The following is a 13,188-nucleotide window of genomic DNA, read 5'->3' on the forward strand; positions in this document are numbered from 1 at the left end:
CCAGGGCTTGCCAGGCAGCACAAAGCACATGATCTGCCTTCTTTCTTGCTGCTCAGCCTATATTCCCTTCCCCTTCTTTCCCCTCCCCTTCCCTTCCCTTCCCCTTCCAGCCGACTCAGCAGCAGCATATCAGGTGAGAAATCCTGGCACTAACTCAATGGCTCCTTACCCAGGCTTGAGTGAAGGAAAGGAAAAGCAAGAAAAGTGAGAAAGAAAATGGGGGCAAAAATCCCCTTTGGGCCAGGAAGCATCTTCTGGCGACTGCACATGAGCATTTCTCAGTAGTCAGTGATGGAGTATAGTGTGTTAGAGAAGTTTTGGCTTTCCGTGTGCTCCTGTACTTTTCCATAAGGATTATAGCATTGCTGGATTTTAATGATGTGATTTACTGCGTTAATATTGGCTACATCCAGCTTAAATGGATCTGATACTGGCATCCATGTGCTCCTAATCAGATTCTGATGAAAGCTACAGGCAATAATAGAAAATTACATTGGGTTTCTGGCCAGCCTTTGGCTGGTTTCAGCGCAGCTGCTGGTGTAGCCCATTGCAGACAATGCAGGAGATAGAGGAATGGGCTCTGGTGACAGAAATCTGGACTGGGAGACACCAGCCATGCCGACTGTGGTGGTGGGTGAGGTATTGCCTCGCTGTCTCTGGAGGTGGTGAGGACACCTCCACCTGATGCCCAGCACTGGAGAGGAGAAGGCAGTAAGGAAGGAGACACAGTGCTGGCAGGGATGTGCCCAAGGTGGTGAAGACCTCCAAGGATGGGTCCTGGGGACCATATTTAACCAGTGGCCCCAGTACAGGATGCATGTGCTGATGAAGTTCTGCACTGGTAAACAGCTGGGGCACATTTCCAATGTGGAGGAGAATGGGATGGTGTCCCAGAAAAAAAGTGAAAGAGTCAAAACACAGAAGTGAGGTAAAATTTGGTGTATGGAGTAACAGCATCGTGTGCTTTGGGGGCTAATGAGGATTTCTGCTGGAGCCTATCCTCCTGGGAATGTAAGACAAGGGGCACAGGGGGAGAAAGGCTTGTGTGCACAGGTTTGCCTCCAAGCCCCAAGGAGCTGTAACGTGATGCACTGGTAGCAAAGAGACATGTGATGAGTAGATGTGCTAAGGAGCTATTTTCAGAAGTGAAGGGAATACCGAGTAACATTGCAAAGCACTGCAGTGGCACCTCCTTTGGGGCAGGTACTGTGTAATGTTTGAACCCCTGGTCAAAAGGACACATTCACACTGAGATATCGTGGAAATATTCCAGGTATCAAGGCCTTGCACTGTCCAATTTATGAAGTGACAGGACCTTGGTTGGTGTAGTCCAGCAAAATTTCCAAACTTGTAATTCCCCAAAATTCCCCCAGAATTGAAAGTTGTTTTGTACTCAGGAACAGAGAAAACACAAAGCTGGAGAAGGAAGTTACTCCAGAGGAAGGGGAAATAATGTCTCTTCAGCAGATGCACACTGCACATTTTATGCTATGTGCCATGAGGAAGTGCATGAAAAATAAAGCAAGGAGAGACCATGACTGTATGACAGCACATACTGAATGTGCAGGACAGGCTGCTGAGCACACTGAGAAACAGGATGACAGCAGGAATATTTCCAGGATCTGGGAATGTCTCTCACCTGAAGAGAAGAAGCAGACAGAGTGTCAGGTCCCCTTCACACTGCTGTGAGGCTTTTCCCTGTAGTGACACGGCTGAGACTTTGCAGAACTTCACAAGGAAGTTGGGAACTTCTCTTTGAGAAACTGGCTGCTGTTAGCAACTGGGCCTTCACTGGTGGAAACCTGCTATCTAGGGATGCCTGTAGTATACTACAGATAGCTGAAGAGAGTGAATTCAGCCACTGCTATATATCTTCAGCAAAGTATTGTGCATTCCTGTTCTTCACAGTACATTTTAATCTGTAGTGATCTTTGCCTGACTGTTAACTATTCCTCAGGCCAGCATCAACATCCCTCAAGTGACTAATGCTACAAACACGGGTGTTTTGGTGCACGGTGTCTTAAGGGCGCGTGTTGAAGTCTTGGCCACTACTATTCAAACATCATGAGAGCCTGGCGGACATCTGATTCCCATCTGCGTCAGCGGGCAGGTCTCAGAAGTGTGCTGAGATAATCCCCTGGGAGGTGACGAAGCCTCTTTGGGTTACAGACAGGCCCACCCAACAGTTACCCCTGTGCTGCATACAGGTCCCAAAAGCTGGCAGCGAGGCTTATCAACATGCCACAGGTGAAGGTCAGAGACTTCTACAGGGTGTCCTGTCAGGCTGTATTTTTCACTTCCAAATTAGATATGACACCAATGGCTTTCTCAACCTCTTGTGCTGAAATAGCAGCAAGTACCTCTGTGAGCGTAAAGGCATCTCCTGCTCACTAGCAAGAAGTCAACAGTAAAATAAACCAAGGTTTGATACTTGGTTTTGTATATTTTATTCATCAAGAGGTCATGAGGTGTAGTGAGGAGGAAGCTTGTTTGTCACCTGTTGAAATTAGAGGCTGTTAACAGATGTAAGCATTGAAGGAAACAGCTTTGGGAATACTGGTGCAACATGGCATGAGGGCATGACTTACCAGACAGATCGCTTCACTTATCTCTTATCTTTGGGTAAGCCTTTGCTGAGCCAACAGCTTTTGGAGGGTGAGGCCAGGGCGTTGTGACTGCTTGCTTTCCCATAATACTTGAAGGTGGCAGGGCAGGATTGCTCCCTCCAAGGCCTCATCCATCAGCTGCTGACACTGAGGGGGTACGGTTGCTAATGCCCCAAACTGAGATAACAGAAAATCACTCTCAAACTGTGTGTCACCCAGTACACTGTCCCTAAACTCACCAAGACCAGTAAAGAGAAACGTTCAATAAGACGTACTCATTGACATAAAACACTGCACCCCACTGGTGTGCTGGTTTGGTTGGGATGGAAGATGGCAGGGCACTGGAGAGCAAGAGCCTGGCAGAAGAAATTACCTGTAAATGGCATACCCAGAGGAGCAGGGGGAGGCTTTTGTCTCTTGGTGACATGGCTCGCTTGCAGGTTAGAAACCACCAGCTGCCTATTGAGCAAAAATAAGGACTCCAGCAATTCTGCTCCACAAGTTGGATGAATTGTTTTGTATGAGTCATTTCCTCTAAAGGAGTTTGATTAAAAAACCCAAACATTCCCCAAAAGCAAAGCTCGGTGACTTCCTCAAATTTTGCCTGACATTTTGTTGAATGGGACAGTTTCCTCTCTTTCCTTTGCGAGCAGGAACCCGGAGACACCCTCTGCTTGAAAAAGGAGTAATAGAACCATCTAGGTTGGAAAAGACCTTCAAGATCATCAAGTCTAGCTGTTACCCCAGGAATGCCAGGTCCACCACTAAACCATGTCACTGGGCCTCATCTGCACAGTTTGTGAACACTTCCAGGGATGGTGATTCCACCACTGCCCTGGGCAGCCTGTTCCAATGCCTGAGTGTGCTCTCAGTGAAGAAATTGATCCTAATATCTGATCTAAACCTTCCCTGGTGCAGCTTGAGGCCCTTTCCTCTTGTCTTATCAGTTGTGACTTGGGAGAAATTACTTGGGGACTTCTAACCCTAAATGTATTGTGGGGTGGGTTTTGTCCTGTGGGGTATTTTGGGCCACCTGTGCAGCCAAGATAGCAGTGGGAGCAGGGCTGGGAGTACGAGCTGCCAAATGTGGCCCCATGGCACTTCTGCAGCTCAGCAGTGGAAGAGGACTGTCTGACAGGGAATTTGGGATTCCCTGAGCCTATTGGCTGCTGTGAACCATGAGAGCTGCCCTGCCCTGCCCTGCCTTGCTTGGTGCCCGCCTGCCTCCCCCTTGAACGTCTTTGTGCTCCTGAATGCAAATTTCAACCCAGCACTGGTGCATTACTCGGTTTGTTGTTGTTTCAGCCTGGATAATAACGCTGCTGATCTATGTTTGTCACGGTACCATTATTAGAGATAGATTATCTCTGAAGGTGTTGGTCTGGAGCCTGTTGCTGTTCCCTGATCCTGTAACTCACGGGGGCTGCCCTGGGACCTTGTTCTGTCTGTCTTGATTTTGTGGCTGACTGTAATGCTATGAAAGTTTGCTGCCTTGGTGGAATCCAAGGGAAATAAGAAAGCAAGATGGATGGCTGTGTTTTGAATAGGGTAAGCATGGACAGTGAAACGACTGCCTTGCAGAGTGGGGTGGAAAGGGACAGATGGTCCTAAAAAGTCACTTCATATTAATGTGCTGTGTATTGAGTACATTGCAGAGGATATGGGTCAGCATTCAGAATATAGCAGAAAAGTGCATATGTACCTATTTACAGCTGCTGAGCTGCCTATTTTTGAAATGTTTGGTCACTAAAAAATCTCCTTAGACATCTAAGAAAGTGCGTCAGGACATGACACACAAGTCAGTCCTGGCTGCGGAGAGACCTGGCTGCCACCGGGCAGAGCCAAGCTGCTTCTGCTGAGAGGACAGAGGACAAAGATGAGGTCTTTTTCAGCTGGATTTTGAGCAGGGTCTTCTCCCTGTCCCAGCAGCTACTTATATTTTTAGTGACTCTTAAATACACTCAGGGAGGCCCTTATCAAAGGTGAGACTGTGAGTGCCAGCCTGGCATACACGAACAAGGGAGGTCCCACCTCAGCCAGTCAGACGGGGGGCACCCGCTGGCTTCAGGGGATTCAGGAGGATGCAAGGTGGTCCCAAGGGTCTGCCTCCCCGCAGTGGGAGCAGGGAGCTGCAAACCCCGCTCTAGAGGCAGGGTCCTTACCCATGAATGCCCTGTCTCACGTGCGGGACAAGCCCTGAAGCAACAAGGAAGAAAAGTTGGAAGCTGTCCATATAGGAGATGTCACGTGTGAATTAGGTAGCCAGAAAATCATGGAGAAGGTGGACTCCTGGTTACCAATATTCACTGTCATTCACCTGGAAAAAAAAACACAACAAACCCACCCCAAAACCCGACAGGGAAAAAACCCCTGTACATTTTTAACAGTATAAATATATAAAAGGCATTGTCAAATATCGGTGGGGTCAGTGGTTTTGCTCAGTTTACTAAATCACTGCAAATAATACTTTTAGGTAACAGAAAGTCATGTAGTAGAGCAGGGTTGCAGGCAGGGGGGTGGGGGACTGTACTGATAAACAAGGTTTCCCTGGGAAGAAAAATGAATAAGTAAAGTTGTTGTTTCAGATGCTGACATGGCAATGTGTTACACAGAAGTTCAAGGGTTTTGATTGGCCTTTCTTTAGTGAAAAATGTTTCACTTCCTGGAATTCGTCTTGAAACCGAGTGGAAATGTTTCAAAGAGGAAGGATGTAAAAACGGTTTCACCTCTCTATTTCTGCTGAGCTTTCAGGAGAACTTTTTTGAATTTTCAATCTATTTGTAGGTAATATCACATCAGATTTCCTCTGCATCCCATTTTATACCCGCGCTGTTCCTGACAGCAGACGCGCTTGTTGTGTTCAGCTGGATTTGGAACACTTCTGCTCAAGAAGAAAACAGTGTAGGAGCTGTTCCTGCTGGTGTTGTAGTGCCAAAAATGCTTCTTAAAAACCAGGGCTAAGAGCTACTGCCACAGCCTATATCAGCCACAATACACTTGTAGCAATGCGGCTCTGCTTGGTTTTCATTTCCGTTGCACTGGTGCAATCCTGCTCGCAGATGTGGTGTCATGTAGGCTGGTGAAATCAAGCCATCCATCATAACTGCAGTGAGCAGCCTCAGACTTGAGCCAAAGCTATCTGCTGAAGTGCACTTTACCCATCAAGGTGAGTGTTTAACAACACACCAGGTTTATCAGTGAACTTTAGATTTGTCTAACAATGTTATATGACTTTGCTGGCTCCACACAGGACTCTGCAGGAGGTGTGCTGGGCTGCCCGGGCAATTACCCACAAGATAAGGCTTATCTTGCCTCCCAGGCTGCCACTGAGGGCTGTGTTTGCAAGATGGACCTCCCATTGCTCCTGAGGGTGCATCTGCCAGCCTGGGTCCCACTGAGGCAGGGTGAAGCCCTGCTGCAGGCACATGCTGCCACGCAGGACGCTGCATCGCCATCCCTTACCCTGGTCCTCACCGGCCTTGTGGAGGTGACCCTGGGCTGAATGCTCTCTGGAGAATTTGAGTAAGTGGCTCCAGATCTCTCCTTTGCTGATGCTCTGGGGGAAAGCATTCTGCAAGCTTTCTGTAAATGTGCTAGAAGTGTTTTGGGAACTGTTTTTTTCTCTAAGAAATAGTAGTGTTTCTTCAAAAGAGTGTGTCCAGAACCAGTGGCTGAGCCATAAACCCTGGCGCAGGATGAAAGCAAACCCTCTGTGTCTACCCCATCCCTTCCCTTCTCCCAGGTCAGGCTGTTGAGCTGGGGAGCAGAAAACCCTTCTTGAAGTGAAATGAAGGCATATGAGCAGGGCACATGCTTTACAGCCATTGTGGCCCAGGGCCCTGCATACAATTGCAAATGCTTTTCCTTTTTTTCTTTTTCTTTTTCTTTTTCTTTTTCTTTTTCTTTTTCTTTTTCTTTTTCTTTTTCTTTTTCTTTTTCTTTTTCTTTTTCTTTTTCTTTTTCTTTTTCTTTTTCTTTTTCTTTTTCTTTTTCTTTTTCTTTTTCTTTTCCTTTTCCTTTTCCTTTTCCTTTTCCTTTTTCTTTTTCTCTTTTTTCTTTTTCTTTCTTCAAAATGGGGGGCAAGACAAAGAGACACAAACAAATGAAAAGCTTCCACATACTTCCAGTTAATTGTGCACTGGGCAGGGACCAAAACCTCTGTTTTCCTTATTCCTGCTGACTGAAGCCCTGAAGCATGTGATTTGATTATCATCATTATAAAAAGGCTGTGCTCAGTGCCTGCTGTGAGAAAGGACATTTCAGGGCATCTCAGGGGGTCACTGGTCCCTGCAGCAGACATGGTGACTCCCAGTTGTGTCCATCACTCCCCTCCCAGCCTCTTCCCCATGCAGATGTGCTGTAGGCTCCTTCTAGGAGAGATGCAAAATGCCACAGGCAGTGAGACAGAGGCTGTGCTGTACCTTCCTGATGGCTCCTGTGTTCCATAACCTGCTCTATTTATTTAAATAAGCCATCATCTTAGTTAAAGCCTCAATGGCTCGAAGCCCAACCTCCAGATGGTGTACCAGGAGGGATGTGTGAAGGTCCAGTGGCAATTGGGAGCACCAGGGTTATGCTTTTGTCCAGGATACTCTGTTGAATGCTGGTGTCATGCTTGAAGAGGGTTGTGGAAGTGATAGGAAGAGTTGATGGGACCCAGACCCTGAAAAATAACCTGGCAAATGGGGATGTAATCAGCTCAGGTCATTCAGCCTAGCAAGAGGGCAACTAAGGAGCGAGCAGACTGTGGTATGCAGGTCACCTTTGTAGGACAAACCTTAGAGTCCCAGCCAGCCATGAGACCGGTGAGGATGAGGATGACCAGTGGCCAAAACCTGCAGTGCTGCTCCTACATTCAGAGGACAGGGAGGGCTGAGAGTCAGGTGGAGTCAGGGGTCACCTCGCTCTTGCAGCAGTGAGACAGCTTCATCTTCCTCATGGGTGAGTTTGAAGGAGCCCAGGAGAGAAATGCAGCCCGGTGTTAATGGATGTTTCAGCTAACAAGTCCTTGTGGCAGCAGCAAGGAAACTTCATGTGCCCAACCCCCCCCCCCCACTGTGGTCAGCATCAGGCTCGTCTGCTATGCCAGTGCGGAAGGCATGAGGTCCTTGTCTTCACCTGCTCACAATTTAAGATGACTTTGGAGAAATTTGGGGCACCTTATTCAAAATTCAAGACAGCTCAATGGCAGTCTGTGTCTGCTGATGGAGTGACAAGGCAACTCCACTGGGCAGGATGCAAGCCCCAGCCAACACAAGCATAGCAAGAACTAAGGCAAAACACCCTTACAATTTGGATGGTTAGCACTTTGGGCAGCTTATCTCTCAAAGTAAGAGTTTTGTGTTGCTCACAGGCCCTAAGTCAAGCTGGAGTTCCTTTCTGAAAGATAGTCTGTCATTCAGCCAAACCTCACCGACTGCAGGTGAGAGCTGTGGGGTGATGCCTGCGGGCGCGTGCTGGCCAGGAGATGGACAATGACCAGAGCTGGTCTGCCCTGCTGGCTGTGGGACTGTGTGCCCCCAGTGAAACACAGGGTGTACCCCTAGCCCAGTCATGGCTACATTGCTTCCCACAAATGCCAGCTACAACTAGGGCTGTGGGTTCATACCAGCTCTGCCTTCCACCACACACAGCCAGCATCCACCCAGCCCACAGCATCAACTTTCCAAGGAAGAAGCAAACCAGGAGCCTGTTGCTATGAGCACGGTTCTGCTCCCATCCTCAGGAGACTGCACTGTAAGGTGAAGCATTGGCTTTTCTCAGCAGATGGAATGCTTCAGGCTCCACTTGTAATTAGCATTAGAAATAATAATGACTGGGATTAGAAAAGGCTGAGGATAGCTTGAAGGTTTTATACAGGATGAAATGGAAAGTCATGGTGCATATGTCTCAGGTCTTGCGCTGACTTAGTGCTGCTGTGATTTGTTAACGAATATATTCTCAGCTTCAGCAGGAGGTGGAGACAGTACTGGGCTCACGGTAGTTCTTCACAGTTTGCAAGGCCTATTCATAGCCCCAAACAAAAATAGTAGGCATACATACTATATACCTACTATACTACAATTGTATGTATACAGAAACTATAAGAGTTTGGCTTAGCTAGCAAAAAATCATTAGCAATGTACCTTAAAGAAAATCAGAACACTTTGACACCTTTGAATAAAATTTTATTACTACCATGGTTTCCTACCAGTGAAGGGTAGAAGCTGGTATTAGGCATGCATAAACAAAACTGATATAAAGAACACCATATCCTTTGTGAAGATCAATTAAGGAAGCTTTTCAAGCCAGACGGGTGTATTTAAGTGGTTCCATTAACTGACTTCTATGTCCTTTTACTGATTGGCTTTATTCAGGTATGCAAAGTTAGGGTGTGAACAGCTATGGGCAGCTTAAGATTTTTCTCTCCACGTGAAATTCTTATGGGAAACTTCTTGTTAAAGAGGCTTTTTTCATGACCTTTTGGTCTCCAGCATTTTCATAAATGGCTTCTTGCTGGGAGGTAGTGAGCTACGACTGAGGTTCACCAACCAGGTGCAATCTGCTGTGAAGAAGAATATGAAGCAACTGAGTGAGTGTAACACTTACAGTCACATTACCAGCATGCTTGTGTTTTTCCAGTGGGAGCATTGCTTTCCATAAACTTCCTTTAAAATGCGGTTTTAAGTACAGTAAAATACGTTTTGGTTTCAGTGGTGTGCTGGTGATGCAGCCACTAAACCCAACCCTCCCAAGGGAGGGAACAGTCTCCTCCTTCGCTAACCCCATCCCTGTCCTTGTCCCAACCCTCTGCATGTGGCCCCACGCATGACTGTACCCCAGAGCAGTGGCACCCTTCAGCATGCTGTGCGAATGGAAGCAGGGTACAAAGACAGGCAAATTCATCTTCCTTTGCTCTTTAGACCATGGTTAAAAAAGTATATCTAGATTAAAAGAAGTGTTAATAAGTTTACCTACATATGGCTGATTCATGTAAGAACAACAGAGAAATGGGTAGGGTAGGGTAGGGCAAGGTAGGGTAAGGTAGGGTAGGGTAAGGTAGGCTGAGGAGGAAACACAGGACACAGGGTGTGTGAAAGTCAGCAGGAGAAGCCCTTCTGTGCTCCATTAAAATAGGGCAAGATGCTGCCCTGAGAGTTCTGACGAGTACAGGAGTCAGCTGTGAGGAGCAGCACACAGCACTGGCCGCCTGTTAGCTGCTGATGCTAAGAGGTTTTAAAGCCTTGTTTGCACAGGTTATTGTAGAACTTCACGTAAAATCATAGAATCAGCTAGGTTGGAAAAGACCTTTAAGATCATCAAGTCCAACCTTTACCCAAGACTGCCAAGATCACCACCAAACCATGTCACTAAGGGCCTCATCTACAGGGATGGTGATTCCACCACTTCCCTGGGCAGCCTGTTCCAATGCCTGAACACCCTCTCAGTGAAGAAATTGCTCCTAATATCCAACCTAAACCTCCCCTGGTACAGCTTGAGGCTGTTACCTCTTGTCCTATCACTTGTTACTTGAGAAAAGAGACCAGCCACCTCCCCTCTCCATCCTCCTTTCAAGCTGTTGTAGAGAGCGATAAGGTCCCCCCTGAGCCTTCTCTTCTCCAGAATAAATAACTCCACTTCCCTCAGCCTTTCCTCATAAGACTTGGGCTCTAGGTCCTTAACCAGCTTTGTTGCCCTTCTCTGGGGCATATTTTGATATAGTTCAGTGATCACTATTCCCATTTTCTCCCTAGCAGGGATGCTGTTATGTAGATAAAGCTTCATGCATAGCAAGGTTTCTGGTGTGCCTACTTTACCAACAGAGCTTGCACTGTCTACCAAAGATATGTTTTTGCATCATCAGAATTATAATACTTTAAATCTGAGGGTAGAAACCATTTTTCTGCTATACAAGTAGGTTTTATTGATGACAGTTTTCCTCATATTAACCTGAGTGGCTATTACTGTCTTTATACCATAAACTGTGCTTACTGCAAGGGTGATACTGTTATTTCAACAAAAGTCCTTCTCCTGACTGAAATAAATCAGTGTAGATTCACTGCAGAAAAATCTTGAAAACTTGTATATGAAAATTGGGTTTAATTTGCATTAAAATGAATAGTCTTGAAACTTCCAATGCAGTCAGGTAAAGAACCTGTTTAAACATCCTATGTGCACACTTAAGCATACAGCTTGAGAATCACTTACCCTCCTCAGTCGCAAGTGCTTCTCTGCCTCCCCCCACAGCTGTCTTATCAGCACAAACATTCACAAAAGCCCAAGGACAGAGCTCCTATTCACATTTTCATATTGCTACAAAACAAAACAGAGCAAACCTAAACCCAAACCCAAACCAAACAATGGCATCTTTTGATGGGTGTTTGAAGTCTGATCTCATCTCTGCCTGCCTTATGCTTGAACAAGCTCTCATGTGGAAATATTAACTGTCACTTAGCGAGGCCACGTCCAACTGATGTTATTTGTCAGGGGAAATGACAGTACAGAGCCACCAACTCAATCAGTGTTTTGAGCTGCCAGTTTCCTGCTTGAAGGAGAAAGGAGCGATGTGGATGGGTGATGCTGAATTTCAGGGTGATTCTGGTTCAGAAGGCAGAAATACCCCTTGGTTGAAGCTGAATATCCTGCTTTGTGAGCCCCACCTCCTCCACAGCCAGCTGAGCAGCATCCATTAATTTATCTAGCCTCTTCTGATGACTAAGGGAACAGGAAGATTACAGTTTAAGTATATAATTTTCATTTGATGTGACAGGTTAAAGCTATGTGCATTTAGAGAAGGCTTAGATTATTTTAGTTCAATTACAACACTGATTTAGGCCCTGACTCACTCTTTGAGGCCTGACTTCATGTAGAAATATGTTGACTTAAATTTACTGCAAGGGAAATATAGGCATATGTTTACATGACTCTGCTTAAATGTTTTGCTGGTGTAGGGGTGGGCTTACACTGCAAGCACAATCCTGAATCAGAGGTATCAAGAAGTAGATTTTACTTGGGATTTTTTTGTTGGTTAGTTGGTTGGGGTGTTTTTCAGGACAAAGGCTAGATATTCCAGAGTCTAATTTTCTTCCTCTTGTGCCCCTCCCAGACATTAGCCTGTGTAATCTCTGAGCACAGTATGTGCATTTCAGTGTACTGAATACTCCCAGGTCTCCCTGGCTTCAATAATAGCTGGGCAGGCTAAGAGCTTGGAAGAAGCAAACTGCTGAAACCCACAGAGCAAGCTGGGAGCAGTAACCTCTCGCTGCCATGGCTGAAGGGAATATATTTCATATGATTGCCTTAGCAATCCCATTTCAGTATGCTCCTTGGCTAGGAATGCCCAGAGGGCAGTGGGTGAGTGATGGGATGTGCAGCAGCTTTTTGGAGCAGTCTTCTGCAGCAAATCTGGAAGTGGATCTGAACCTTACTTGTATTTCTCCTGCAAAGTCGAACAAGCAAACAGCATTTTGTATGTCTCCTTAACTACACCTATCCATCTCTAGCCTTTGTGTGGAGGGGGAGGAGAAAGTGAGCTGCCAGCAGCCCATAGTGATTGATTCAGCTCCTGTTTTTTATGCTGCACTAGAACAACCTGTTTCAAAAATGACAATCACAAATCAAAGCAAATTCTTCTTGCTAGAAATTAAAACTCCGTGAATATTTAATGGGTATTTTGCTATTAAGTGAGCTGCCTTATCCATAACATTGATTCAGAAGTGTTCTTTTTTGCTTGAGCTTGAAGCCCTTAGGAGAGAAATGCATTTCCCTGAAGCCATTTGCTTCAGTAATTGTTGTCATGTGAAACTGTCATTGATTGCTATCCCCAGGGGATGGCTGGCATATATACAAAGGTAAAAATGCTGCACTTCTCCACTTGCACCAAGAAGTATTGGAAGTGGCCCTGGAAAGGGATCAAACATCTTACCTGGGCTCAAACAGACCTAGAGCAAAGTCTTGCGGGTTGTCCTGAACGCAGGCTGGTGCCCAAACAGCAAAGTGTCAGTGTTCAAGCAAAAGGGGATACGAGGAGAGGGACAACGAAGCGATGGAGCAGAAAGAAGAGACTGAGGATGGATGGGGGGACACAGAGGATGGTGTTTGCTCCGCTTTGCCCTTTTTACCAGGTTGTCATTCCTCATCAAGGAAAATCCTGTGACTCCCAGGGTGCCTCAATGCAGCCTTTTTAACAGAGGGAGATTTCTCTCCCACTGTGCAAATCAAGGCAGTGTCACTCGTAATTGGGAGTGCAGAACTGAACTTTCCCAGCCCTGAGAAGGGGTGGCTCTGCTCTGACACGATTTCCAGCTCCGTGAGCACCACTCCTGCGCCTCCCATCCAAAATACCCAAAATAAATACATTTGCAGATAGCTCCTAACCTTCCCTTCTCTGCCGATGGAGCTGCAGCAGTACGGTTGGTCTGTTACCTACGGGAGAGAGGGAGGGAGGCAAGCAGAAGGAGGAAGAGCGGGAGGGAGGAGGGAGATAAGGAAGAGACAGGCGGGGAGTTCGGGTTACCGCTGCTGCATCACTGCCTTCCCTCGCTTCTCGCTCCGGGGACACAGGCGATCATGCACCGCCACACTCGGGATGTCTGGGCTGTGG

The sequence above is a fragment of the Neopsephotus bourkii genome, unplaced genomic scaffold (assembly GCF_033783945.1).
Source record: "Neopsephotus bourkii isolate Nb327-2 ecotype Australia unplaced genomic scaffold, CSIRO-AGI_Nbou_v1 NB_962, whole genome shotgun sequence".
NCBI classification, from domain to species: domain Eukaryota; kingdom Metazoa; phylum Chordata; class Aves; order Psittaciformes; family Psittacidae; genus Neopsephotus; species Neopsephotus bourkii.